At 42.0% G+C, this 27,313-nt stretch overlaps 1 protein-coding gene across 1 annotated transcript in view; it reads right to left on the minus strand.

Annotated features, from left to right (window-relative positions):
• The window catches only part of AP3S1 (adaptor related protein complex 3 subunit sigma 1), a 138,380-nt gene that overhangs the window by 15,012 nt on the left and 96,055 nt on the right, over positions 1-27,313 (minus strand). The window contains exons 7-9 of the mRNA XM_049707645.1: positions 12,223-12,383; positions 11,326-11,441; positions 10,797-10,948 (exon numbers count right to left, since the gene is read on the minus strand). The gene's annotated coding sequence lies outside the window, so the exon portion shown is untranslated. The remainder of the gene's footprint in view (positions 1-10,796; positions 10,949-11,325; positions 11,442-12,222; positions 12,384-27,313) is intronic.

Raw genomic sequence — 27,313 nt, forward strand, 5'->3', positions numbered from 1 at the left:
ATAACTGAAACATTTTACTGTACACCTGAAACTAACACAGTATTGCAAATCAACAATACCTCAATTTAAAATAATAAGAATTAAAAATTTTTAAACATTTTAACAGTAAAAATAAAGAATAAGTATATAAAAATAATGGAAAGCAAGACAGAAGCAGGAAGACAAAGATGAAAGAGATAGACATCAAGCTAATTTAGGAATAGATGTAAGGAAGGGAATAACCATCTAAACTACCACTAAACGTTCAGAGGCAACACAGACACAGTTTTCCTCAGTTGCCTTGATAGCAAGAAATCTATTATCTCCATAATAAAGCTTTCTTCTACCTAGCACCTCCCAAACCCTTCCCCACTCCCAAGGAATGCAGGAACTCTTCCGGAATTTACCCAATCAAAGGGTAACCTGGTTTCAAAAACTGTTTGAAATGACTCTATCTTCAAACAGCCTTTTCTGAAAATTCTCAGTGATGGAAGGTAGGTGGAGAGGTCACACCTGAAGTAGAGAGAGAAAAAGGTCTGATTAACTCCACCACTGGTGGTGCTTTTGCTGTCATATGAGGTTGCTGTTAAAAACTGGTCCTTGGGCTTCCCTGGTGGCGCAGTGGTTGAGAGTCTGCCTGCCGATGCAGGGGACATGGGTTCGTGCCCCGGTCCGGGAAGATCCCACGTGCCACGGAGCATCTGGGCCCATGAGCCATGGCTGCTGAGCCTGCGCGTCCGGAGCCTGTGCTCCGCAACGGGAGAGGCCACAGCAGTGAGAGGCCTGCGTACCGCAAAAAACAAACAAACAAACAAAACAAAACTGGTCCTTGCGTATATACTGTCCGTTCTCCCAAGATGTCTTATTTACGTAGATCCTTGCACAGGCCACTCTGGTTCTTTGAGAGTGGAGGAGCTCAGCCGGGTCCCATGCTGGGGTCCCAAGATTGCAACTCTTAGGGGTCAGCTCTTTCACCTCCCACACAAGGCACCATCAAGTGCCCCAGTAGCACGGGGTCAAGCACAACAGCAACTCCAGGGAGTCATCCCTCAAGTCTTCTAAAGGAGGCCATCCTGCTTGATTCCAAAATGCCACATTTATCCTTCCAGAGGGGCGACCTTTGTGACTTGGTTGATGTTCTGGCACTTCTCTCTCTGGAGAAGAGGAAACTAAATCACAAATTGAGTTCATATGCAGGTGCCTTGACAGAATATCCATTCCTCTAATATTATGGACTACATTCTAAGATACTGAGACACACAACACACAAGTCCTTGATATAAGAATATAAGAAGTCTTAACATAAGAATGTAAGTCCTTTATAAAATATAAAAGCAGAATAGAAAGAGAAAAACGAAAACAAAATTAGCAAAACCCAGCTATAAGCAGGCCAGTAGTCTCATCTCTTCTGGAATTCCTACTTTACTACTTCTCCCTATTTTGGGTCCTTCATGCCCAAGAAGGAAGAGCCAGAAAGAGCTATTTTTCCCTGGAGCCCATGTTGAGGGCCATGGTCATGTCACACGAGTCATTGCTCTTCAGAGCCAGGAGTCCCTGTGACTAGAGTTGTAGGGCACACCCTGCCCACACATAGCTCAGCATCATTAGACTGGCATATCATCACGTCACAGAATCCCAAAACCAGGTAATAAGCCACTGAGATGGTGATCATCACAAACCAATTGGAAAACCAGTGCTTTGTACCATGCCTCACAAGGGGGTGCTATTTCCCACCGATTGCACTTGGACATACTGAGGAGACTTTGAAAAAGCACTGATGGGTCCTTCCCCTCATATACAGAGAGAGCAATAGACTTTTTTGTACCTCCATTATATATTTCAAGAAGAATAAAATGAACTATCTTCTTCAATAATTAAGTGTGCAGAGTCTGCTGGGAATGATGTTGTTTTACTTGACATTTTACGTATCTATGAAGAGACATGGGAGGAAATGATTTGAGGATAGCCTATTTTTCTTTTATAATTTTTTTCTATGTTAAATGAAGTATACTCACAGAGCGGACAAAACAGGACAGGAAACAGGACAGGAAAAAAGCGTCCCTCATGCTATCGTATATCGTTATGAACATTTTGGGGTGTTTCCTTCCAACTATTTTCCTAGCTACTCACTAGGAAAAAAACCAACAACTATGAACACATAGTATATAAAATAGAGTCCTTTTTTATTTAATTTAAATCATATTATGAGCATTTCCTCATATTACTATCTATTTTCACAAGGCTTATTTTATTTTTAATATCTGTATAATAGAATTTTTGTTTACGTAACCAGTCTCTTATTATTGTACATTTAGATAATTCCTAAAAGTTTATAATTACAAGAAAAGCTAAGGAGTGGTAAATCAGATACAGATCTAGTTCCAAAATTATATTATTTCCCTAGGAATGATACTCAGGAGCAGACGACAGGGTACTACAATGTGACCATTTTTATGTTTCTAAATAAATGTCACTAAATTGTCTTCCAGCTAGGGGTGGAATTCAAAATATTTAACACCTAGTATGGACACAGACCAATCAGAACAGACTTCCACTGTCAATAACCTGTAAAAGAGCCTTGGGGCACACGAGCAGAATATTAGCGTGCTTATGCTAATTTACAGGGTCACCAAATTATACCCTAAACAGCATTATTACCATTTATATATTTAAAAACCTCTAACCAAAAAGAGAGATTCCTCATCTTTTTTTCATCAATACTATTTTAATGTTTAATGTTCAACCTTATTGGTAAGATTGAAGTTTTTTTTCCTCATTCCAAACGGATTCTTTTAGAAATTAACTCTTCATTCCATTTCTTTGCACATTTACTTATTGGAGTCCTAATATTTTATTTACATATCAGAGAGGCCATATTGCACAGTGGTTAAGAGAGCAGCCTCTGAAGTTAGAGGACAGGGGTTTTGCTCCTCAAACTATGGCTAAGTAACATTGGACTAGTGTTTTTAGTCAGCTCAGACTACCACAACAAAATACTACAGACTAGGTAGCTTAGACAACAGAAATTTATTTCTCACAGTTCTGGAGGCTAGAAATTGAGATGATATCAAAATCATGTAGGCTTGAAAAAAGGATTTTTTTCCCCTAATGCACACCACCAGTTCAGTAGCACAAACTGATCATACACATTATATCTTCTTGTTCTCCAAACACACATACACAAGAATGAGAGAAGGGAAGAGTGGATGAAAAATTTCAACAAATTTTTGGAACACTTCAAGAAGCTGAGGCAGCAAAAACCCAAAAACCTGCAGAAGAGAAGAGTAATGAGAAGCCAGGGAATCCACCCCCACAGAACCCCAGAAAGGCTTAGGATTTGGAAGTATCTGTTTCCATGGAAGGTGCAGATATGATGTGAGAATAAAAACAGGGGGCTTGGTTGAACACAGATAGAACAATTCAACTCCCCACACATCCGTTCACTCACTCTTTACAGCCCAAAGACTTCACATTCCTGTCCCCACTCCACCTCCACACATACACATAAGGAACTGCAGGTTTATTCTTTGGAAAAATTGAACTGAAGTGGCTCTGACTTAAGACACTGCACCCAGCAGAAGGCAAGGGTAAGCCACAGGAAGACTCAACATAACCAAATTGAACTCCAGACATTCCTCTAATTGTAGCACATGGGAATTTCTTCCGTCCAGTTACACAGTTCACAGACCTGAGATTCTTCCTTGACACTTTCTTTTACACTTGACATCCATTTTATCAGGAAATTCTGTTGACTCTATTTTTAAAATCAATCCAGAATCCAACTACTCTTAACCACATTTATTGCTGCTACCCTGGTGAAAGCCACCATCTCTCTCTCTCTACTGGATTACTGGAACAGCCTCCTAACTCGTCCCCTCACTTCCAATATTGCTCCCTACAATCTATGCTCAACACAAGTGCCAGAGTGATTCTTCAAAATCTGAAGTCAGACCGTGTCACTCTTCTCCTTCAAACCTTAAATGACACCCCTCTGTACTCAGTAAAAGCTTCCCATTACCCACAAGACCTTCTTTTTACCTCTTTGATCTCCCCTCCTTCTATTTCCTCCTCAGTCACTCTCCTGCTGCTATATTGATTTCCTTGCTATTCCTCTAACATGACAGACCTGCCTCTACCTCAGGGCCTTTGCACTGGCAGTTCCTTGCAACTAGTCTTCTTCAGCCTTGCCCCAGATATTCTGTGATATATACACACAAATACTATGCCTTTTTATATAAGGGACTTGAGCATCCATGGATTTTGGTATCCTGGAACCAAGTCCCCACAGATACCTAGGGATGACTGTACTGTGTGACCAGCATAATTAATTGGAAAACAGTAACAAAAACAAAAACTCAAGACTCCCACCAAGGTACTTCATTGTGAATTTCAGAGCATCTAAAAAGGACAATCTTAAAAAGCCTCCAGAGAGAAAAATCCAAATAAACAGGAATCAGGATGGCATCAGATTTATCACAACATTGTGAGTTTCTTCAAAATTCTCAGTGAAAATTATTTTCAACCTAGAATTCTTTGCCCAGCCAAAATGTCCATCAAGTAGGAGAGCAAACTAAATATCTAAAACTCTCAGATATGCAATGACTTAGAAAACTCACCTCCCATGTACTTTCTTAGGAAGCCAATGAAAGATGTGCTTTCCCACACACTGAAGAAAGACGAAGACATGGGACTCAATAAACCATGGATCTGTCATCCCTGGGGGTGAGAGCTATGCAGCAGACCTAGAGAGAAAGCTGTCCAGGAGGGTGGGGGGCTGTGTTATTTCCAAGCTAAGGTGAGATGTGGGAGTGATGGTGGGATTATCTGAGATACTTTATTTTTTGACAAACATTTTTGCCACAAGTTTGACTGATCATTGGATCCTTTTAAGAAAATTGCAACGCATATATGGCAACAAATGGATACAAACAATGAAAAGAAACAAGGCAATTATTAACACCAGGAAGAAGGAAAAATTATCTTAGAACAGAAATATATTCACGACTACACTATCGGTTTAGCAGTGAATCATGTGCATATCAATCGTTGCTGATATAAATTTAACTGTGGCGTAACCATATTACGAGGATGGGAAGAAAGAGACTGAAAGGTGATACTGTAGAAGACAGCTTAATTCCTAATTCGGTGTAATAGAATGTCAAAAGATACTTTCTAAAATTGATAATCGAAAATAGCTGTCTATGCATAATATTTAGAAATATGGAAGTATAGTCGAGAAGGAAAAGTTAAAGCAGGTTCAGGGATGGGTGGAGAGGGTGTGGTAGAAGATTGCTGTTTTATATGATACGTTTTTCACATTGGTTGTTTTTTTTCTAATATGTACACATTACTTTGGTAACAATATGAATTAATTTCAAAAGTAAGTACATAAATGCATACAAGTGATGCATACTCCTTAAGTGTATAAAATAGCCAAAAGGGGGGGGTGGGGAAATCAACCATAATTTCATAACCCAAAACAATCACTGTAAGACTATTGTATTTGCTTCATCTTTTATAAAAAGAGCATTATAACTATATTTTTATACAATTTAAATCTTGCCCCCCTTTTTTTACTTTATATCATTCCAAAGCAATTTTTATCAACAATTTTACCAGCTGCGTAACATTCCTCTGATCTGCATCCCTACTGATTCTTAGGCCTCACATGAACAGCAAAGACATCTTGAAAAAAGAGATGACTGAGGGAGTAGGGGGTTCCTTTTTAAAAATTAAGATCTTGCAACAGGGAACAGCCCGTTTGAAACCTCAATCCAAACTAGCTCAAGTGAAAAGGGAAACTTATTGGCTCATGGAACTGGAAAGGGTGGGGTATCACTCCAGGCACTGCTAGGTCCAGGGCTCAAACAACATCGTCAGGACTGGATTTCTCGTTCTCTCCATCCTCAGCAGCATTTGTTCTCGTAGTGAGCTCTTAATTGGTTCTTCCTCATAGTTGCAAGATGACAGCAGCTGTTTCAGCCTTTCCTCTTCCCAGGAAGGCCTCTTTCCCTGGCCTCCAGCCCTAGAGACAGCTGGTGGTTGGATTCATGATGCTTTGTGGACTCGCCATGTGGTACAAGGAATACACAGTGGGAGCTCAGGGGTGTACTCGGGGTGGTGGGCAGTGGAAGAAACACCCCAACATATTATGGCCAATTTGTATTTTCTTCTGCATACTTATCTCTATCTTACCATTTTGTTACCATTAAACAAAACGAAACAGGAGAAGGTAACATGGCTGGGCAGGATGGTAACACTATAAACTCATGATGACCAGCTTCTACTGGATCCTCAGTCCTACCATTTTTCTCTGTCTTGCATGGTCACTGTCTACCAAAACTATTTCACAGTCTCCACTCTCCTCACTTTCAACCCTCCTCCTCCCCGGTACCGCCTTCTTTACCATGAAAATAGAAGTGATCACCTGGGAACCGCTTCAACTTTCCATACCAGCCTGACTTACCTGCATCCTCACTCATCTTTTCCTCTTCCCTCCAGACACAGCAAATAACATGTGCTTCTGATCTAAAGTCAGTCCATCCACTTATGCTCTGAATCTTACTCTCTCATGTTTCCTTGGAACTCTGGTGCTATCTATTAATCTCATTCTCTCGGTCCCACTCTCTTTCCTCGCCCTGGCTGTATCATTTTTCTTCCCATTTAAACATGCTCAAGTCTGCACTTTAAAAAAAGAGAGCTATTCCCTTGGCTTCCTGTGCCCCTGCATTTATTATGCTATCTCCTCCGCCTTAGAGCAAAGCTTCTTTAAAAAGTTATGCGCTGTCTGTATTTTCTCACCTGTTACTCACTCTCCAAATTACCTCATTTGAAATTCCAAACTCATCATCTCCTGAAACTGCTCACTCTCCGGTCACTATTATGTGCGTAGTGCTGAACCTAAACTTCTCACCTCACTTGGCCTCTCTGTAGCAGTCGTCATAGTCGGCTACTCTCTTCCGTTGACCCCTGGGACCCAGCTAGCTCTCCTTGGTTTCTTCCTCTGTGGCCCATCTTGATACCTTTGCTCAACCTTCTTTTCTCTCCAAATATTAATTATAGGAGTTCCTCAAGCCTTGGTCCTGCGCCCTATTGCCTCCTGATTCTGTGCTCTGCCTCCCAGAGTGATATCACTCTGCCCCATAGGTCCAAAGATCCCACATCTTTAATAAAGCTACATTTGTGTCCAGTGTCTGTCGTCTAGATCCATGTCCCCACCTGCTCCATCTTCACTAACTGTCTCACAGGCTCCACAGCCTGAACTGGACTCGTTCTTTGTCCCAACCTCTTGCTCCCACATCTGCTCCTCTTCCAGTGTTTCCTGTCTTGGGAAATGACATCACCACTCCCACCCCTAGTTGTTCAAGCCAGAAAATTGGGAGTTAGCCATGTTGCCTCCCTCTTCCTCATCTCTCACATCCAATCAGTCACCAAATTTGGGTAGTTATCCATGTTTTCCCTTCTTCTGCACTCTTTACATCCAAGCAATTGCCAAGTTTTATCTGTTTTGCCTCCAAAACAGCTCTCTAGTTTTGTCTCTATATATACCCTTCCCGGCCAGGATAACATCACCTCTGACCTGGAGAATTGCAAAAGCCTCTTAACTGGTCTCTTGGTGTGTGATTGCTTATTTGAGGCGTATTTTATCCACTTGGATGGACTGTTTACTCCATAAAGGCAAAGATAAAGACTGTCTTATTCACCACTTTATTTACAATTCCTATTTTATGACTTGGCATAGTATATGCCTAATAAATCTTTTATAAAATTAGTGAAGGAATATAAGATTCTTGAACTAAAATCAACTACTACATCACTTCAAGCCAACACATCTTTCACTCAACGCAAAATCCAAACGCAACAAAACTATCTCCCAGTTGTGATAAAAATAGGTGTCACAGATTTAGGTGCTCTGCTAGCCAGCAGCCATATGAAGATATCTTCAGGGCCTGGAGACAGAGGAGGGGACGAGAAGCCATGTGACTGGCCTGCATCACACAGCTGGTTGGTGGGGGAGTAATTACTAGAGCTCCAAGTTTCTGGCTCCCATTCAAGTCACTTTTTTCCACATTGCCACAGACAGGACCCATTAACACAGCATCGTACATAAAATGAATCTCACTGTCCTAACCAGTTTATTTATCTAGCTTCCCCTGGAAACCCTGGAATTTTTTGTAGGTTATAACCATAGTTCATGAGGAGCAGCAGATTATAAAATGGTAGGGGTGGGAATAGAAGCTACCACCCTGAGAAGTAAGGAGATTACAGACCCATCAAACATCATGCTTGCAAATATTCTGGAACAAATTAAGTTACATGCAAACAGTTCAACACCTTCATAATTCATTTGACAAATATTTATTGAGCTCCTACTGAATGTCAGGCATTGTTGTAGTCACTAGGGACGTAGCAGTGAAAAGAACAGCCAAAGTCCTAACCTCAAGAAGATGACATTCTGTCAGGGGAAATAGACAGTAAACAAGCAAACAAATCAATAATATTGGGTAGTAATATATGTTTTAGAGAAATAGGAAGTCAGTAAAGGAAGAGAGTGGTGGAAGTGGGGCAGCTGTCATTTTAGAACAGCTAGAGAAGATCTCTCTGAAGAAGTAACATTTGAACAAGTGAGAGAGCAACCGTACAAAGATCTGGGAGGAAAGCATTTCAGGCAGAAGGAGCAGTAAGGACCCTGAGGCAAGAGTGTGCTCACTGAGTTTGAGAAACAGCAAGGAATGTGGCTGGAATAGAGTGAGAAGAGAGGGGAGATGGAGCAGTGGGCTGCCGGGGCTGGATCATCCAGGGCAAGGTAAGGACTCCGGATTTTCTTCTCTTTGTGACAGGAAGCCAGTGCAAGGTTGCAAGCAGGCGAAGGATGTAATCAGGTTCTGTTTTGAAAGGATCACTCCGCTGCTGATGGAGACCAGTTAGAAGACCATCTCGAGGCAACAACACATGATGGTATCTTGGACTATGATAGTATCAGTTGAAAGTGCTGAGAAGTGGTTAGATTTTGGTAATATTTTGCAAGTGGAGTCAAAAGGATCTGCTAGTGGAGGACGTGTGGAATATGAGTGAAAGAGACGAGCCAAGACTGACTCCAAAGCTCTGACCTGAGAAACAGGATAAACGGAAGAGCCATTTATTGACAACCAGAATTCTTGGCAAGGATTAGGCATGTGAAGGAAAATCAAGGGTTCTGTTTAAATCATCGATTTTGATATGCCCATTGGATACTCAAATGGAGATAATGAGTAGGCTGTCTGGAATTTAGGGGAGACGTGGGGATTATACATATAAATCTGGGAGTTAGCAATAGTTGGGATCTTTCTATGGCTTTGGCCATGTAACTGTATGAAATAATCTAGGAAAGATGTATGCATGGAGAGGAGATTGTACACTCCAGTATTCAGACTTTTGTAAGATGAAGAAAATTCAACCAAGGACACAGGAAAGAGGATGTCAGTGAAGGGGAAAATAAGATGAGTGTAGAGCCCTGGAACCCAAGTAATGAAGTGTTTTGAGAAGCAGAGAGTGAACAGCTGTGTTAGATGTGCTGAAGGCTTAAGGCAGGTAAGGACATGGATTTAGCTACAGCACATAGCTTCTGAGCATAATCCCATAATTGACTTCAGAAGTAAAGGATTTCAGTTCTTGGAGAACCTTAGAAATCAACCCCTAATTTTAAATGTGAGAAGATCAAGACCCAGATGAAGTGATTTGTCGAAGTAACAGAGTTAATTTGTTATAACCAGATCTCCTGATCCTGTGCTTTTTCTAATATATCACTACTCTACCTTCCAGATATTCAACATGATTACCCTGAGTCATCCACATTCAAGTCAAAAAAGATTTAGCTATATTCTGTCTACTTGGCTTAAGGAAGCTGAAAATGTTAAGACTTCCTCACAGAAATAGTTAAGAGTTTGGAAAAAAAAGTTTTCTTGGTGCTTGCCTACAAAATTTGAGTAGAGCAGCTTGTTTTCCGGCCATACCCGATAAATTACAAGGTATTGTTTAAAGAAAAGAACTGCAAATGTGATGAACAATTTTAAACAGTTCTGCTTTTTCCTCTATGTTCCACTCTATTTCCATGGAAATTACATCCACTAGCATAGAATCAGCTTCAAGAATGTTATTACTAAGATCAAGAATAATTTCCAGAAACTAGAAAGCTGGGGAAGATGAAATTATTGTATATAACTGACACATTCAAATACAAATCAAATCTGTCTTTCAAGATAAAACCAAAGGTCTATGATTTCCTGTGCTTTTTGGCTACGACTATGTAACCAGTTTTCCAACTATTATCCGGTGGCTTTATAACTCCTATTATAAGGCTGACTGTTGATTGACATTGCAGGTTATTAAAGCTTTTGGGTTTAGATAGTAAGGTTCACTTTACCCTACCCCATTTTCAGCATAGTTATAAATTCACCATTGCGTCCAACAGTCTTTTTCTTTCTGGGACTCAGGTTAGCTTTCCTGACTGTTCAGATAGGCTTGAGTTAGCAAGAATTAAAATTGTTAGAGCTGTACTGAGGCACTTAGTCTGCCATGCTGTTTGAAAGGTGCAGGTGCATCCAATCTTACAAAAGAGATGTTCAGATACTTCTGCGTTGCCACGAACACATTACATTAGAGAAATATGTTGTCTTTAAAAAAACCTTTTTTGTCACAGAAGCCTTTCTACCTAATCTTTTAACTTCCTTTACCATCTCTCTTTGCATCTTCAGAACCATTCTGCTTATTTATTAATATTGGGAAAGAACATTTCAAAGAAACAAATAAAAATGTTCAAGTGCAAAGAATATACTCACTTTTTGAAATGAAGGTAACTTCTTATTTTCAATTCTTTCATTCTCCATGTTGATCTTCTTGAACTGATCTCATCCTTCCTTGAAGTTAGCTGATTGCATGGTCCGTCTCAGCCTTTCTCCTCTGTCTCCAGTTACAGTATCAGCTCCACTATCTGCAGGGGTCAAGTTGGCTTTCTATCACATAGTTCATCTGAAAGGGGCAGCTTACAGTATTCTATATTACCACAGGGGGCAAGAAACATACAAATGTTGTGTTCCTTGGCCCTTATAAGGGGGACAGTAGTCTTAACCAATGAAGCCTAGACAGTAAACAGTAGCAACTGATGATATTTAAAAGAACAAGTTAGATTTTGCATCTTTTCTGTGGAAGTTTAAAAAAATTGCCTCAATTAGACAACTCATGCAGTTTGTGGGAACATGACAATGTTACTACTGACATCATTTATGTTGGTCTTTGCCATCCTGCTTAATTCTACCTAGGATCAGCCAGCCAGCCTGGCATCATTCTATCCCCTCCCTCTGTTCTTACCCATCCTCCAATAGCTGCTACATGGGAAACTGATTCTCCTCCAGTTCTTCCGGGATGTAACGTGAAGTCTACAAGGAGAGGGGCAGCAGCTGGTTCAGCTGGACCATGATGAAAGTCTAGGAGAAGCAACATGAAAATAAGAAAAATAAAATGTTTTTTGGGTTTTTCTTGAAAAAAAAAGGAGAAAACGTCTCAGCAGAGAGACCCTGGTAAAAAGCAGTTTGCTCCACTGGCCAATGGTATAGCTCGAGAGAAATTTTACCACAAGCATTTGCTAACTACTGAATTTAATTAAAGTAACCTTGGTGACCAAAACCACAGTCTACTATTAAAGGTTTGTGTGTAAAGTACTGGAACGGAGATCAGTATTTTATAATAACATACTTTTTAAAAGAAGAAATTATAAATATGGGAAAAGGGTAGCTGCTGCCGTCTTTGCCAGGGCAAGTTTCCTCTACTAACCTCTCTAAAGCGGTTTCCTTCTTTCCTTAGAACTGGAAATTTCACTAGATCTTCTTTAGATGCAACTCTACATTTACTTATCCTTTCAGAAATCCTTATTGATTACCTCTTATACATACTAGATTCTGGGCTAAGGAAGTTAAGACACATACCCAAATAATTATAATACAAGACAGAAGGTGATGAAGAGCCATCAGAGAAATGTGAACTCTCCTCAAAGCGAAGAAGGTACAAATGTACAAGGCACTCAGTGGGGAAGAGCCCTCACTGGCTGCCAGGCTGATGGCATGAGAGGGCTTACTGCACAATAGCGAAGGGCACATATTCAAGCACCAACCTGGCTCCTCCATTAATCAGCTTCTCCCTGGGACAGTTTTCAGCCTTCTCAAAGATACAATTTCCTCATGCATAAAAAGGAGACAAGATGCTACTTACTTCAGAGGGTGATAGGCGGAGGTTAACTGAAATCATCTAGATGAAGAGATTTGCACAGTGCCTGGTCCATAGCAAGGGCTGAAGAAACATTCATACTAGTGCTATTGTGCTTGATGGATCTGTCAGGATTGTCAGGTTTAATCAATAAAGTGTGGCTTTGGCTAATATAGGCAAATAAACAAATGAAAAGGAATGTGTTGGTAATTTAAGGGGATAGCTTATAGCCTCAAGAAAAGAGTTAGATATAAAGCAGAAACTAACACACCATTATAAAGCAATTATACTCCAATAAAGATGTTAAAAAAGAAGAAAAAGGGCTTCCCTGGTGGTGCAGTGGTTGAGAGTCCGCCTGCCGATGCAGGGGACACAGGTTCGTGCCCCAGTCCGGGAAGATCCCACATGCTGCGGAGTGGCTAGGCCCGTGAGCCATGGCTGCTGAGCCTGCACGTCCGGAGCCTGTGCTCCGCAACAGGAGAGGCCACAACAGTGAGAGGCCCGCGTACCGCAGGAAAAAAAAAAAAAGAAAAGAAAAAGAAAAAAGAAAAGAGAGAATCAGATCATTCATGGGACAGGAATTCAAGGCTGAGTCAGGGATCTACGTAATAGGAATGAATGAAGAGTCTTTGTAGGAGACCACTGTCACCATTTTTCAATCCTAATATCACTTCGCTCAGATTCCAGGGAGAAAGTACATGTCTGGCCTACATGTTGGACACATGACTAGCCACACCCACCTCTTGGACAGGGGAAGGAAGGGTAAAGACTCAGAGAATACTTCTTAGAAGCTGAGGTATTTCTTGGTCAAGGGGAAGAAAAAAGAGGACATTCACAGTGAGAACTCTAAGGCCCAGGTGGCAACACTGAGCAGCAACATCACTGCTTGTAGGAGGGTGGCATCTGCCTAAAGCTGTGGTCAGGGAGAGGGGAGATTGTGGTGAGGTGAATAGGTAGGGCCAGATTTTTCAGGGATACCTGGAAAGCCAACAAGAGTGGTTCAGAGTTGGTGTGACAGGAACTTACAAGTCACTGAAGGGATTTGAGGAAGATTGAACATAGGTTAACGTACATTTCTCATATAGAGTTTGGCAGGGTTAGGTAGTGTAATTCGGAAAGGGGAGAAAAGAAAGCAGTTTAGACTCGAGAATTCTGCATGAGGTGATGAAATTCTAGACTAGGGTGGTGATATTGGGAAGGGACAAAAAGGTCTAGGCAAGAAATATGCTACCTTTTTTCAGAGAAAAACAATGTTTGAAAGTCAACAGGATAGCTAGAATCAAATAGACAATAACAAGAGTTGGAGAGGATGTAAAGAAAATGGAACCCTCCTACACTGCTGGTGGGGATGGAAAATGGTACAGCTACTTTGGAAAATAGTCTGGCTGCTTCTCAAATGATTAATCTCAGAGTTACTATATGACCCAGCAATTCTACTCCTCAATATATGCCTGAGTAAAATTAAAACATATATACACACAAACAGTTGTACACGAATGTCTATAACACCATTATTCATGACAACCAAAAGGTGGAAACAATTGAAATGTCCAGCAGCTTATGAATGGATAAACAAAATGTGGTATATCCAGACAATGGAATATTATTTGGCCATAAAAAGGAAGGAAGTACTGATATATGCTACAACACAGATGAAACTTGAAAACATTAGACTAAGTGAAAGAAGCCAGTCACAAAAACCCACATACTGCATGATTTATTCATATGAAAGTTCAGAAAAGGCAAATCTATAGAGACACAAAGAGTAGTGGTTGCTTAGGGCTGGGGGATGGGAGGGACAGGAATGGGAAGGTACAGAGGTGATAGCTTAAGAGAACAGTTTCTTTTAGAGGTGCCGAAAGTGTTCTAAAATTGACTGTGGTGACGGTTGCACACGTATACAACTATCCTAAAAACCTCTGAATTGTACATCTTAAATGGGCAAATTGTACAATATGTAAATTATATCTCAATAAGACACTTTAAAAAAAGTCATCAGGATGTGGCAATTTAGTATAATGGGGAATGATGCAGCAGAATGATCTACGATAGTTCTAAGGCAACCTACTTGGGTCAGCGGGAGACTGTAGTATAATGACAAAGAGAAGGAAGACAGAAGGAACCTGGTTGGGTGGCCGAAAGAAATATTGCATCACCTGATACACATGCTGAGTCTGCAGTGACTGTGAAAGAGCCATGGAGGTTATGAAAGTGACCAAGAAACAAAGGGTGTGAGAATGCTCTTGGGCCAGCTAAAGTCCCTATTCCTGGGGACCTGGGCTTGTTTTAGAATGACAGAGGTATGCATCAGACCAGATTTCAAAAAGGCTGCAAACTCTGCACAAGTTTAGACATAGAAGAAAAATTTTCATTTTCTTCACAGGGCTAGATGGCAGGTTATGAATAATATAATGTTGCTGTTATTCCAGTACTGTCTTGAATTCTGTCTGTTGACTGCAGGTTCTGGCTGGTTCATCTCAGTGCCTGCATTCCCCACCCCAGCTAGCTCACTGTCCTGCACTTAAGGACTACTCAATAATTCTTAGTAATTTCAAATTTAGATTTTCACTTCACTTCTACCAAACATCTGAAACATAAAGATAGTCCATATCATCAGCCCATACCCACCCCAGGTCCGTCTGCATCTTCTTAGAACTCTGCACAGATGTTTTGATTGCCTTTTTGTGATTTTGCATCCTCTAGAAGATTGTCCTTGTTGATTCTAAGATATTTGTATTTGTGAAACAGTATCACATATTTTGGATGACTTCATCCTATTTCTGGCATTTCTTCCCTCCTTGTTTCTGGTTTGCCTTTTTGGTGACAAAAATCCAAGGAAAACTAACAATTGATGATACCTAAAGAGAAAGCTGGTAAGCCCCACCTCATGATCTGAAGATGCTTTTAAAATCAGATCACTGACCAATCTCTACACATTGTGCCGAACTTGAAAACACACATCTATGTCAGATTGGGCCTGATACAAGAAAGTCTATGGTCATTCTTTCTGCTGCAGTGATTAAAAACTCACTTTTCTCTCTACTGAGGAATCGAATAAATCTGCACAGTCATAAATGTTTCAGGTCTGAACCTGGCACTTCACGTACATTTTCTTATTTAATGTTCACTCAGATGAGGAGATAGGCCAGAACAGCAAAGGGATTTGCCCACGGTCACTTAGGTAGGATTTCTATTTCCAAAGACTGGCTGGCAGCTAATATACTACAATTGCTTCGAATGTTTAATACCCACCACTCAATCCACTCAATAATGTCTTTGGACAGCGGCGGTCTCCCAACCGAAGCCAGTATTTGTGTTGCACAACAGGTCTCACAGCTGGGGATTGGCCTCAACAGAACCAAATACAGAAGCTCCCTGCTACTTGGGGATGGACATTCCTGAAAGCAGGCCTGGTGCTCTGCCTTACTGTTCAAATAGTTTAATATTGACCACCTCTCAACTGGATATTACCAAATAATTCATTCACTCCCTTCATTTTAAAGACCATGCTCATTTAAAAGCAAATGTAATCCATATGCTTCTGGTTTCTTTACACTCAAGTCACCAACAATATGTTCTTTTGCAAGAGCTACTTCATGTCCAAATGTCCTTGGAGACGATTTTTTTTTTCCAATGAGGGCAGGAAGCTGCATTTGGACAAGAGTAATCACCAAAAGGTTTAAGTTCACAACTTGAAAATTCAAAACCCGTAAGGTTTAAATTGTAAACTTACCCACTTCATATTCTGAAAGGGCCCCAAAGAGCAATAATAGCAAGGATCTGGCAAGTATTAATACATGAACATCTGGAAAAGGGGGGTGGAGTGGAATGAGAGGAGAGGACAGTGACCGATGTGAGGACAGTGACCAATGTGGATGCCATCAGGAAGCCAGGCCAGGGCAGGGTCCCTTGACGAATCAAGGAGACACTGTGTCCTTGAAGTGCTGATGTTCTTGTTGTGAAATCAGCAGCCAGAAGAACACACCAGGAGCCATGAGGGAATTTGTGGTCGGAAACAGAGCTAGGACTTAGATCCATATATTATATAAAACCAAAAATCTGTGGCTGGGCTCTGAGGCTCTTATTTGTTCAAAGGTCATATGAAAAGGTCTGTACTTCTGCTGGGATACCGGTAAAAAAGTATGTAAAGCTAATTTTTCACAGTCAGTGGATTAAACAGTAACTCTCTTGATGAGATCTATATAATGTAGTACCTTATTATGTGTTTCTTTTTATCTTGATTTAGAAAGGACCAAGGATTTTCTCAATTGTGATAAACATCACAAAATGGAAATAAAATTTGACTAGATTGAAAAAAAAGAGTAAATGAATTGTTCTTAAAATTGTTGAAATGTAAATATTTTCTATAATTAATTGTAGATAATAGAGAACAAACACCGAGTACTGTATGAAATCTGACCAGATGGGCATTCTCTTGGAGAAAAATTAAAATTACATGATTCCTAGCTAAAGGACTAGGGGTGGAAGTAACAATAAAAAAATGGGGCTTCCCTGGTGGCGCAGTGGTTGAGAGTCCGCCTGCCGATGCAGGGGACACGGGTTCATGCCCCGGTCCAGGAAGATCCCACATGCCGCGGAGCGGCTGGGCCAGTGAGCCATGGCCACTGAGCCTGCATGTCCGCAGCCTGTGCTCTGCAACGGGAGAGGCCACAGCAGTGACAGGCCCGCGTACCGTAAAAAAAAAAAAAAAATGCATGATGGGTTTCTTCCATGACATCATGAGCCTCATGGAGACACAAGTGACATAGGAGAACATGAAATGACAGTCTCATAGACAAATTCTACATTGATGAGCCCCATCTGTTGCTGCCATAAGCAGCTACCTTACCCGCGCCTTCACTTTGTCTTCCTTGGGGTCTCATTGGCCTAGTTTCTTGTCAATTCACTGAGTTAAGACAGTGATCTCCCAACAATTCTCATTTCCACAAAATGAGTCAACAGTTAGGGCAGGACATGGAAGGAATTTCCAATACTGGAAGTACACACACCACATCAGGTCTGAGCTCTGATATGGAGCAAACAGGGAGCTTCCTGTCAGTGTGTCTGCATCATTTACGCTGTTTCTGGATGAAGCAACATGGAAATTGAAAGGAGATGGTTCTAACAGATGCTCAATTCTCAATCACCCTTTCCATTTCTTCTTGAAAGAAGGATATATTATTTTGATTGGGAGAGTAGACTGGCAAAGAGGCTCCAGGTACAGCTAGATGGGAGGAAGAATGAACCTCCTAAGGAGAGTGTGCTGGGGTATATGGGTGCAAGGGCACATACACATGCCCTACATGTTCTGCGTGAGTCTCATTCATGGAAGAAGGCAGGCTGTGATACTGCACAGGGCATCCCCCTCTGATGCCGCCCTACAGTGTCCAACACGAGCAAACAGAATTAGGGATTGTCAGGGAAGATAGTCTATTACTGCCTATCTCCTCAACCTCCACCACAAAAGCTTCCCACTACTCTCTAAGCCACTGTAATGCTAAATGGGGCCACCCTGAAAGAGCAGAGAGCGGGGCGGAAAGAAGGACATGGGGCTCTTTTCCTCCTACCTGGCCTAACACATATGGAAGCCAGGGCATTAGTAAGTAACCCAGAGAGGAACTACAAGGGCTCAGGTATTCTACAGCCATCAAATACTGAATATAAATGTACCTATATGTCCTGGCCTTTAGATATAGCCAATCTTTAGATACAGATGAGGTCACCTATATGGTAATGCCCCAAAGACACTGTCTGGTACACTTAGTAGCAGAAATTCCAGTGTTTTCTGTCCAGGAGTTCTTTGGCTCCAGATATCTACATGTGGTGTTGCCAATATGAATCAGAAATTTACTGCTGTCACCAACACCACTGCTCCTGGAATAGACTTAGGACTAGGTCCCTTGAGGCCAGTGGGGGCCAGGGGTGGGTTGTAAAGACAAGTTGCACATTCTTGAATGGCCGAAATTTTCCAGTTCATCATACACATTTGACACATGCTGGGCGTGCAATATTGTAAGCTGGGTGGGTGGGTTCTCCCGAAGCAGATGTTGAGATAGGGTTTGGAATGCAAGATATCTATTAGGAATAAAACCTGTGACAGGAAAGGGGATGAAGCAGGATTGGGCAGAGGGAGAAGTCAAGCTGTGGCACAGGCCAATCCAGTGGGGAGCTCTGGACTGAAATGGCCCTTCAAAATTGACCCAAAACAAATATCTGGGGCTTTATATCCCTGAAACAAATGGCCAGCCCATGTTCAGTTACCAGATGCAGCCTGCCCCTGAATGGGCATGACCCTACTCAAAGCAAATCCCTGCAGCTAAGGCAGAGCCTAAAGCAGCTGACAGCTGGAGGCTATTTGCTGATTGCACTTTTCACTGCTGGTCAGCAAATGCTTCCTTGAAGAGAGATCTCGATGGTCCCTATCACTGTCTACCATAATGATGGGTTAGTCCAAATCAGGGAGGAGAGGAAAGAGATGAGAAGATAAAAAGATGTAAATGGCACAAGGAGTGAAGAAGCCGGAGCCACCTACTTGAGGTCAAATCCACTCCCAGTCTTGGGCCTGGGAAGACCTGGAGTCAGAGGTCATGTGTCCACTTCCAGCCTCCACTGCCATGACCAACTCCATGGAGTCTTCAACAACCTGACAGGCCATGCCTCTTGCAGCTCTTGGCTTGGGCTTCAATCTCCTCAATGTTGATGAGGCATGGGACCACTCAGTGCCCACATTTGTACAATCCAGAAGGGGGAGATGTTAAGGAGGTGGGCAGTTAATGTGTTATTTGACCAGTAGGAGGCAGAATATAAATTCTTCTATCCTGTTCAGTCCTGTGAGATTGAGCAATCAGTTGTATTTGGCACCAGCTGTGGAGCTGATAATGCACTATCATACTGGATCTCGTACCTCCCCATCTCAGTCCTTTCCTCAACTCCTTTCCTGGGATTGCACTAGATAACAAAGCACATAAGCTTCTACCTCAGGCTCCACTCATTGAAGAACCCAGGCTAAGATGATTTGTTTCTTAGGTTAGGGCAAAATGTCTCAGTATCAGAAGTTACCACGCAGCAAAACAGCCAGTCATGTGCAAATGACATGGCTGGTCCAGGACCTCAAGACTGTTGCTGTGTAGAAATTCCCCATCCCAACCCTCCTACACTGTTGGTGGGAATGTAAGTTGGTGCAGCCACTATGGAGAACAGTATGGAGGTTCCTCAAAAAACTAAAAATAGAGTTGCCATATGATCCAGCAGTCCCATTCCTGGGCATATACCCAGACACAACTATAATTCTAAAAGATACATGCACCCCTATAGTTCATAGCAGCACTATTTACAATAGCCAAGACATAGAAGCAACCTAAGTGTCTATTAACAGATGAATGGATAAAGAAAATGTGGCGCGCACACACACACACACACACACACACACACAATGGAATATTACTCAGCCATTAAAAAGAATGAAATAATGCCATTTGCAGCAACATGGATGGACCTAGAGATTCTCATACTAAATGAAGTAAGTCAGAAGAGAAAGACAAATACCATATGATATCACTTATATGTGGAATCTAAAATATGACACAAATGAACTTATCTATGAAACAGAAACAGATTCACAGATATAGAGAAGAGAACAGACTTGTGGTTGCCAAAGGGGAGGAGGGGTGGGGGAAGGATGGAGTGGGAGTTTGGGGTTAGCAGATGCAAATTATTATATATAGGATGGATAAACAACAAGGTCCTACTGTATAGCACAGGGAACTATATTCAATATCCTGTGATAAACCATAATGGAAAAGAATATGAAAAAGAATATATATATACATATATATATATATAAAACCGAATCACTTTGCTGTACAGTAGAAATTAACACAACATTGTAAATCAACTGTACTTCAATAAAATTTAAAAAAAAAAGAAATTCCCCCCCTAACCCCCACCCATCAAAGGAAAAATGTAGATTCTAATTTTGCCCCTTCCCCACTTCCCCTTGTAATTAAAGCTTTAACACATGGAAATTTGCCCCAATCCCTTGCCTTTCCCTATGATCAAAAACCCAAAAATTCAGGGAAGTACTTATGTCATTTTTTTTCCCCAACTCAAAAGGCTGGGACTACTGAGTGTGCCTGTATTTCTTCTTTGAAGGTGGGGAACTCAAATCAAGAAGATAGAGAGTAAGAAACGTTTCTATGTCCTGAACCTTCATCTGGTATCTGGGGTCCAATACAGAAACATTGCTTCCATTGCTGAGTCGAATGTCCGGCCTCCAACACACCTACAAGAGCACTTTCAGATGTGCCTTTATGAGAAATTCCTTGGGGTCCCAGTGGAACTGGGCCAAAGGAAAACTAAAGTCTATTATATCAAGCAGTGCAGTTTACAATCCCAAACAGATTATTACCAGACTGACGTGATGCACCAAATGAAGCCTCTTGGCAACAGGGCTTATCTTCAAGTGTCACTCATAGCTCCACAGTTTATTTGCATCTAAATGTACAATAACGTAGCTGAATCACCTGCTACAGATTAAGTATAGTAAGTCCCCTACATACGAACCTTCAAGTTGCAAACTTTCAAAGATGCCAATGGTGCGTTCACATGTGTAATCACATAAGTTAGTTCATGTGTCTGGCATACATTGTCATGGGCATGCATCCTCTACAAGTGGTTGTGCTTTTGTGTACTTTACTGTACAGCCTGTTCATGATTTTCGTGGATTTGAGAAGGCAGATGAGAAGTCCAAAGAGGTCTTCAGCAACTTAGTAACCCTCAACGAGAAGGTGGAGCTAGATCTGCCAGAGGACGACTTCACTCAACTCCTTGCTGTGCAACATGAGGAGCTTACTAATGAAGACCTGATGGAATTGGAGACCCAGAGAAAGGACAAAGAGAGACAAGAGGAAGAAGTAACTGAAGCACTGAAGAGATCCACGACACAGGAAACGGCAAGGGGATTTTCTTTATTTGAGGAGGCACTGTTAGTTTTTGAGGCACAGGATCTGAATGTAGAAAGGTACACGAAGGTTGTTCCAAGCCGTTCAGGATGCAATCCAGTGCTAGCGTGTCATCTATGACGAGAAAAAAAGAGCCACTACCCAGACATCACTGGATCGTTTTTTCAAGAGGGTAGATAGAACTGAATCCAGCAAGGAACCAGAACCTGTGCCATCCACGTCAGGCGTGAGTGAAATTGCAGCTTGCCCTCTGTCTCCTGTTGCTGACGATCCTTTGGCTCTACCATCTCCCACCTCCTCTCCCTCCTCCAGTCAGTAACTCTTCTTGCCTGTTCACTCGATGCCAGCCCCTGTATGCCAGCTGTGGTACTGCACTACTGTACTTTTCAAGGTACTGTACTGTAAGATTTAAAATGTTTTCTTTATTTTTTGTTTGTTTTTTATGTATTATTTGTGTGAAAAGTATTATAAACCTATTATAGTACAGACTATATAGCCGATTGTGTTAGTTGGGTACCTAGGCTAACTTTGTTGGACTTATGAACAAATTGGACTTAACGAATGCACTCTAGGAACAGAACTCGTTCGTGTGTAGGGGACATATTCGTATGTATTTTTCCCCTCTTCACGTTTAAAATGGGGTAAGTTCTGGGGTAGCTCTCCTTGGAACAGGGTAGGGTCCTATTGTTGGAAACGAGAGCAGGATCAGCCTTTTGGTGTCCAAGGTTTTTACATTCCCAGAACACGCCAGACCACCTCCAGGTCCCATGAGCCCCTGAGGCACCTGGACACCTGGGGGTTGGTTAGAACCCGCTGCTCCCCTCAGCCAGAGGTCAGGAGCCCATATTCTAGGGATGAGCTGGGACCCAAGGGACAGAGAGCAGGACTCATCGGGACGGCCTGAAGCCATGCAAACCTTAAACTCTGTTAGCCACCCCTGCAGTCGTCCAACATTGCAGAAACAGAAGCTTCCCCAAAGAACTCAGCATGAGGCCCAGAGGAAATAATAAGTGATCAAGAGAGCTTGTCAGAATCTTAGGCTGTCACTGCACGAAGGCAGAGGCCTGAGACAGCTGTCCAGATGTTTGAACTTAGATGTCTCTTTACTCTGGGTTCCCTGTGTTCTCTTCTTCTGCAGCCACAGCTACTTGCAGGATTCTGTGAACCTTATTTTGAAAGGACAGCTCTGCCAAACAGGTAGAAGAAATAAAAAGATAAAATGAAAACGAAGAGGACTAGCTCAATTTGAATTAAGTGGGGCTGGAGTAAGAGTGTGGCGTGGAAGAGTTCTGGGCTAAGAAAGAGGTCACTTGAACCCAGTCCATTGCTTCCCAGGGAGAGACGTCTGCAAGTGCCCCAGTAAGGCCCAAACCTCTTGGAACCACAGAATTCTCATCTCTGAGAAGGAGGGTGTTAGCCTATATCAGAGATTTTCAAGCTTGTCTGTTGTGAAGCATAACACTCTTTATTCAAAACAGACTTTTTTTTTCTTTTTAAAGAACTGGTCTCGCTAAACTTGGAAACAATTGAAAACTCCTGGTCTAAAGGATTGCAGAAGGCCCTGACTGAAAATGCCCTCAGTACTCTTCCCTCACGCCCTGCACGTTCACCCCACACAGATGATGTCTTGTCCTCCACACACATGCAGCAGAAATCCCCTTGAGGGAATGTTAAAGTTGCAAAGTGATATTCAAAGAGCAGAACTGTTATTATGTTCTGGCAGAAAAGAAGGTAGATGAAAAAGGATCTGGGCCACACTTGTGACAGTTATTTGGAAATGGGAACAACCCTCAGTGAACTGGAAGAGAAAATATGTTGAGGAATTTTGTCCTGGTTGGTAGATCCTAGATTTGCCTGGGAGGAACTGGGATCCCAATAAATGGCCCTAAAGTCGAGATCCTTAGTTTGCTCAAGCCTTAGAGGGTTACCAAGGTCTTCCCTGCTCTGCAAGAGAGTTCTTTAGTCCCTGCAGGCCTCCTTTCTATCATTAAATACACCTTCACTCCATCCTGGCTCGTCCCAACAGATCAAGAATTCAGAGACCCTCATAGCTGGATGTCAAACATCTCTAGCCTGTAAGAAACTCCTTCAGCATGCTGCCGTTAGCTTCTGAGGGTCTGGTTTTCCTTAGACCCTGGGGAAGGGGTTAGGCAGATCCATTTGGTGCTCTTCATTCACCAGCTGATATTAAATACAGGTAGAATTCTAAGCATGCAGCTGGCTTTGAACCACTAATATACTAATCTGTAGCATTCCTAGTGCTATCCAAATGTGGAGCAAAACTTTTATACACACTTCTTGGGAAGTCAGTCAATCTGTCAGCACTGAATGAACTTCTTGGGAGCAAGGAAATATTCAAATTATTTACCAAGTACTACCTCGCATGAATGGACGTGTCAGAATGGGTGAGGGACTGGAGTGAGTCCTGGAGTCCTCCTGTTGTGCCAGGTGTTGACTTTTAGTTGATAAGTTATATTAGGGGTCGAGTTGTGTCCTTCCCAAAATTCGTATGTTTAAATCCTAACCCCCAGTACCTCAGAATGTGACCTTATTTGGAAATAGGGTCATTATAGATAAAATGAGATTACACTGGAGAAGGGTGGGTCCCTAATCCAAAATGACTGGTGTGCTTATGAAAAGGGGACATTTGAACACAGACACTCACACAGGGAGAACACCATGTGTCACGAGGTAGAGATCAGGGCAACGTGTCTACAAGCCAAGGAACACCAAAGACTGTCAGCAAACTAGCAAACTCCCAATAACTGGGGGAGAGGCCTGGAACAGACCCTTCCCTGAGCACCTTCAGAGAGAGCATAACCCTGCCAACATCTTGATGTCAGAATTTGAATCTAGCCTCCAGAACTGTGAGACAATAAATTTCTGTTGTAGAGGCCACCCAGTCTGTGGTCTTTTTTTTTTTTTTGCGGTATGTGGGCCTCTCACCATTGTGGCCTCTCCCCTTGCGGACCACAAGCTCCGGATGCACAGGCTCAGCGGCCACAGCTCACGGGCCCAGCCACTCCGTGGCACACGGGATCTTCCCAGACTGGGGCACGAACCCATGTCCCCTGAATCGGCAGGTGGATTCTCAACCACTCTGCCACCAGGGAAGCCCCAGTCTGTGGTCTTTTGTTATAGCAGGCCTACCAAACTGATGTGGATGGTGAGAGGGCCTGGGAGCTCCAGGGGAGGAGCCTGGGTGGCAGAAGGAGAACATTTGAAGGCTTGCAGCAGTGCCTATTTTCCAGTGGGTACGGAAGCATTTCAGTATTTGAACAATCAGTGTGGCTGTGCATCAGTTTACATACAAACTGATTACCAGGCCTGACTAGATGGTGGGGCGCTCACTGTCTGTCACTTCCGGTGATGTGTAAGAGGAAAGAGAACTATCTGTTCAGGAGAGTTAGAGAATGCACCTGCTTTAATAGGGGGCTGGAGAAGAAGATTGTTATTTACGTCTATCTTAGCTGTGTGAGTACCTCAAGTTCCATTCTGTGTTGGCTACCTACTATGAGTTGCTTAGGTGGCCTAAGCATTGACAGAGGAAAGAGAAGTCTAAGATTCAGTCTCTGACCTACAATTTACAGTCTAGCTGGAAGGACAGGATTATGTCCCTCGAAAGAGAAGCTTATATAAAGCAATCAAAACTAGAGTGCAATATGACACATACAAATTGTTTTTCTTATGATTATTAATAATTATTGTTACTTTAAGAACCAGCTCAGATGACTACACTAAATTAAAGATTCCCATCAGTCCGAGAGCTCTTCTGTGAGATGAATGGCTATGAAATGCTCAGACTGATAGTTCACATCTTTTCCCCCTGCTCCAGCATACAAGTTGCTCCAAACATTGAGATGTGAGCATCTCTCTTAGATTGTGGGCTCCTTCTAAAAGAATTGGAACAGATCCCCATGCTTTCCACATATAATGTCAATGTTCTCCTCACAATTTTTTTAGTCTCATTCTTGATTTTAATTCATTTTACATTCGGTTTCTGTGTCCATCCTGGTTGTGAAATATGAGGGTGGTTAATTTGTGTTTCATTAACCTGCCCTCAAGCGTATCGAGATTTCTAGTCTGCTTAGGGCATGTGGATGTGGGCCAGACACACAAATAAGAGCTGTGCACTGACCCTTTCGAGAAAAAGCCAGGGGAAAGTTCTCCGTGTGGTGAGGAAAGCAGGTCTGACTGACAGGAAGAGGGAGGGAATGGGCGAGGCTGATCAGCAACAGGTCTTCCCAGAAGTGGCAGAATTTGCCAAGGGACATCCTGGGGCCCAAGGCCTGCCATGAACACGGTGCCCTTTTTAGCCCCATTTACACCAGGAGAGAGCACAGGCTCAGCATCATCACCTCTGAATGAGAAGGTGTGTGAATGGAGATGACATGGACAAGTTCCCATCTCTCAGAGAACTATGGTTGGAGATTCTAAGGGATATAAGTCTGGCCACGCAATCCAGGAAGAAGCTCCAATATCTGTTCCGTCTCTGGGCCCAGTCTGGAGTCCACGAAGCCAACCGGCAAAATGTGTTATTTCCTCTGGCCAGAAACACAGTATCTTTAGAAATCTAAATTCACCTTGACTTTTTTCCCTTTCCTAAGTTGTTTTTGTTATTGGGCTTTGTTTTTCTTCCAGTCTGATTTTCTTCATAACTACTTCAAACTTTAAACTTGGACACCCACTCAAAAAGAAAAATGCTGTCACTGCAGATTCTGTGAGGCTGGGAGACAGGAGCTGTCGGAAGTGAACTGGGAACAGACGCATTTTGAATATCTGTTATTTAGAAACATATCTAGGTGTTTTCTAAACATTTGAATTGAATCTCCATGAAACTCCTGTTGGATCTGTCTGGATCCTTCCATTACCATAACTGCCTCAGGGATGACACTGGTGTGGTATAAGTAACGCTTTACTTTTATCATCTCTACCCCAATTATCAACGCTTTACAAATTATAACACTGAGGCGCACACGGCTGTGTCGCTGCTATAAACAAAGGATTAAATTATGTTTCCTTTTCATTTTAGTCCTAGTCCTAGAGTTGCACTATTGGTTAAAAATTCTCCAAGAGCTCTGTCAACCTGTGACTGTCTACAGGCAAATACCTTCTCCAGGGTGGAGCCTACAGAAGAGTGTTGACTGATACTTAGGTAGGCTTTAACACTTCTAGTCAAATCTTAACATACTCCTTCTAAGAAGACAAACAGCAGACTCATGTTTAAACCCAGAATGTATCAACTTCAGTTATCTGGGTGAATTAAAGCACTAAGACACATACCTACCAAAAAGTAGAACTCCAAAATGAAGGCCAACTGAAGAGTAAAAGATTTAGAAGAATTTTAATATTTTCTCCTTTCTAGTTCATTTCTGTGTAGGTTGGTTTATTTCCTCAGAAATCTACCTAAGTAAACACTTGATTTGCTCTAGCCAGATGTTTGTGGGCTCTTGGCCTGGTATACAGAAAGCAGTGATGGGGAGAAAGCTGGGGAGGAAGATGAGGGCACAAGGGAATGGAAGTGAGACTCAGACTGGGGTGGTCGCTGCTTGTCACTGGACTCTGATGATTTCTGAAAAATGTTTCCGTTTTCTGTGTTTACTGAGGAGCGTCAGTTTCCAGGATATATGTTTTCCTCAAGAACTCCTATTACTTCACAGTGGAGCTGGGGTCTGTTGCTACACTGCTTGTGGTGCCTAGCACAGAGCCTTGTACACAGAAGACATTCCAGGACTGTGTATTTGCTAAATTTACATGAATTCCTAAAGGTTGTGGGTAAATTCCATTTTTATAAGTTGAATCATACTTTAAGAATATATGGGGAACACATTTAAAGGAATACTGCATTAGGTCATTTTGTAAAGTTAGTATCACCTCCTGATTTATTTGTTTCGTAAACAGAATTGTGTTTATCAGGTTTCCTTAAAACTGAGCGTGCAGATCCTCTGTTCCTCATCTGCAACATGAAGGGGTTAGATTAGACTCAGTGACTTTGAATATTTTTCTGTTTATTGAATACTTCTTCCAGTGCTAAAATTTTAAGGTTTTAGAACCTACCTCCAAATAACATTAAATTTTAGAAATTGAGAGATTTGGCTGTCTTTTCTGTTTTGGGGGATAGGGAGAAAAAAGTCAAG

The sequence above is a fragment of the Orcinus orca genome, chromosome 3 (genome assembly GCF_937001465.1).
Source record: "Orcinus orca chromosome 3, mOrcOrc1.1, whole genome shotgun sequence".
Classification (NCBI taxonomy): Eukaryota; Metazoa; Chordata; class Mammalia; order Artiodactyla; family Delphinidae; genus Orcinus; species Orcinus orca.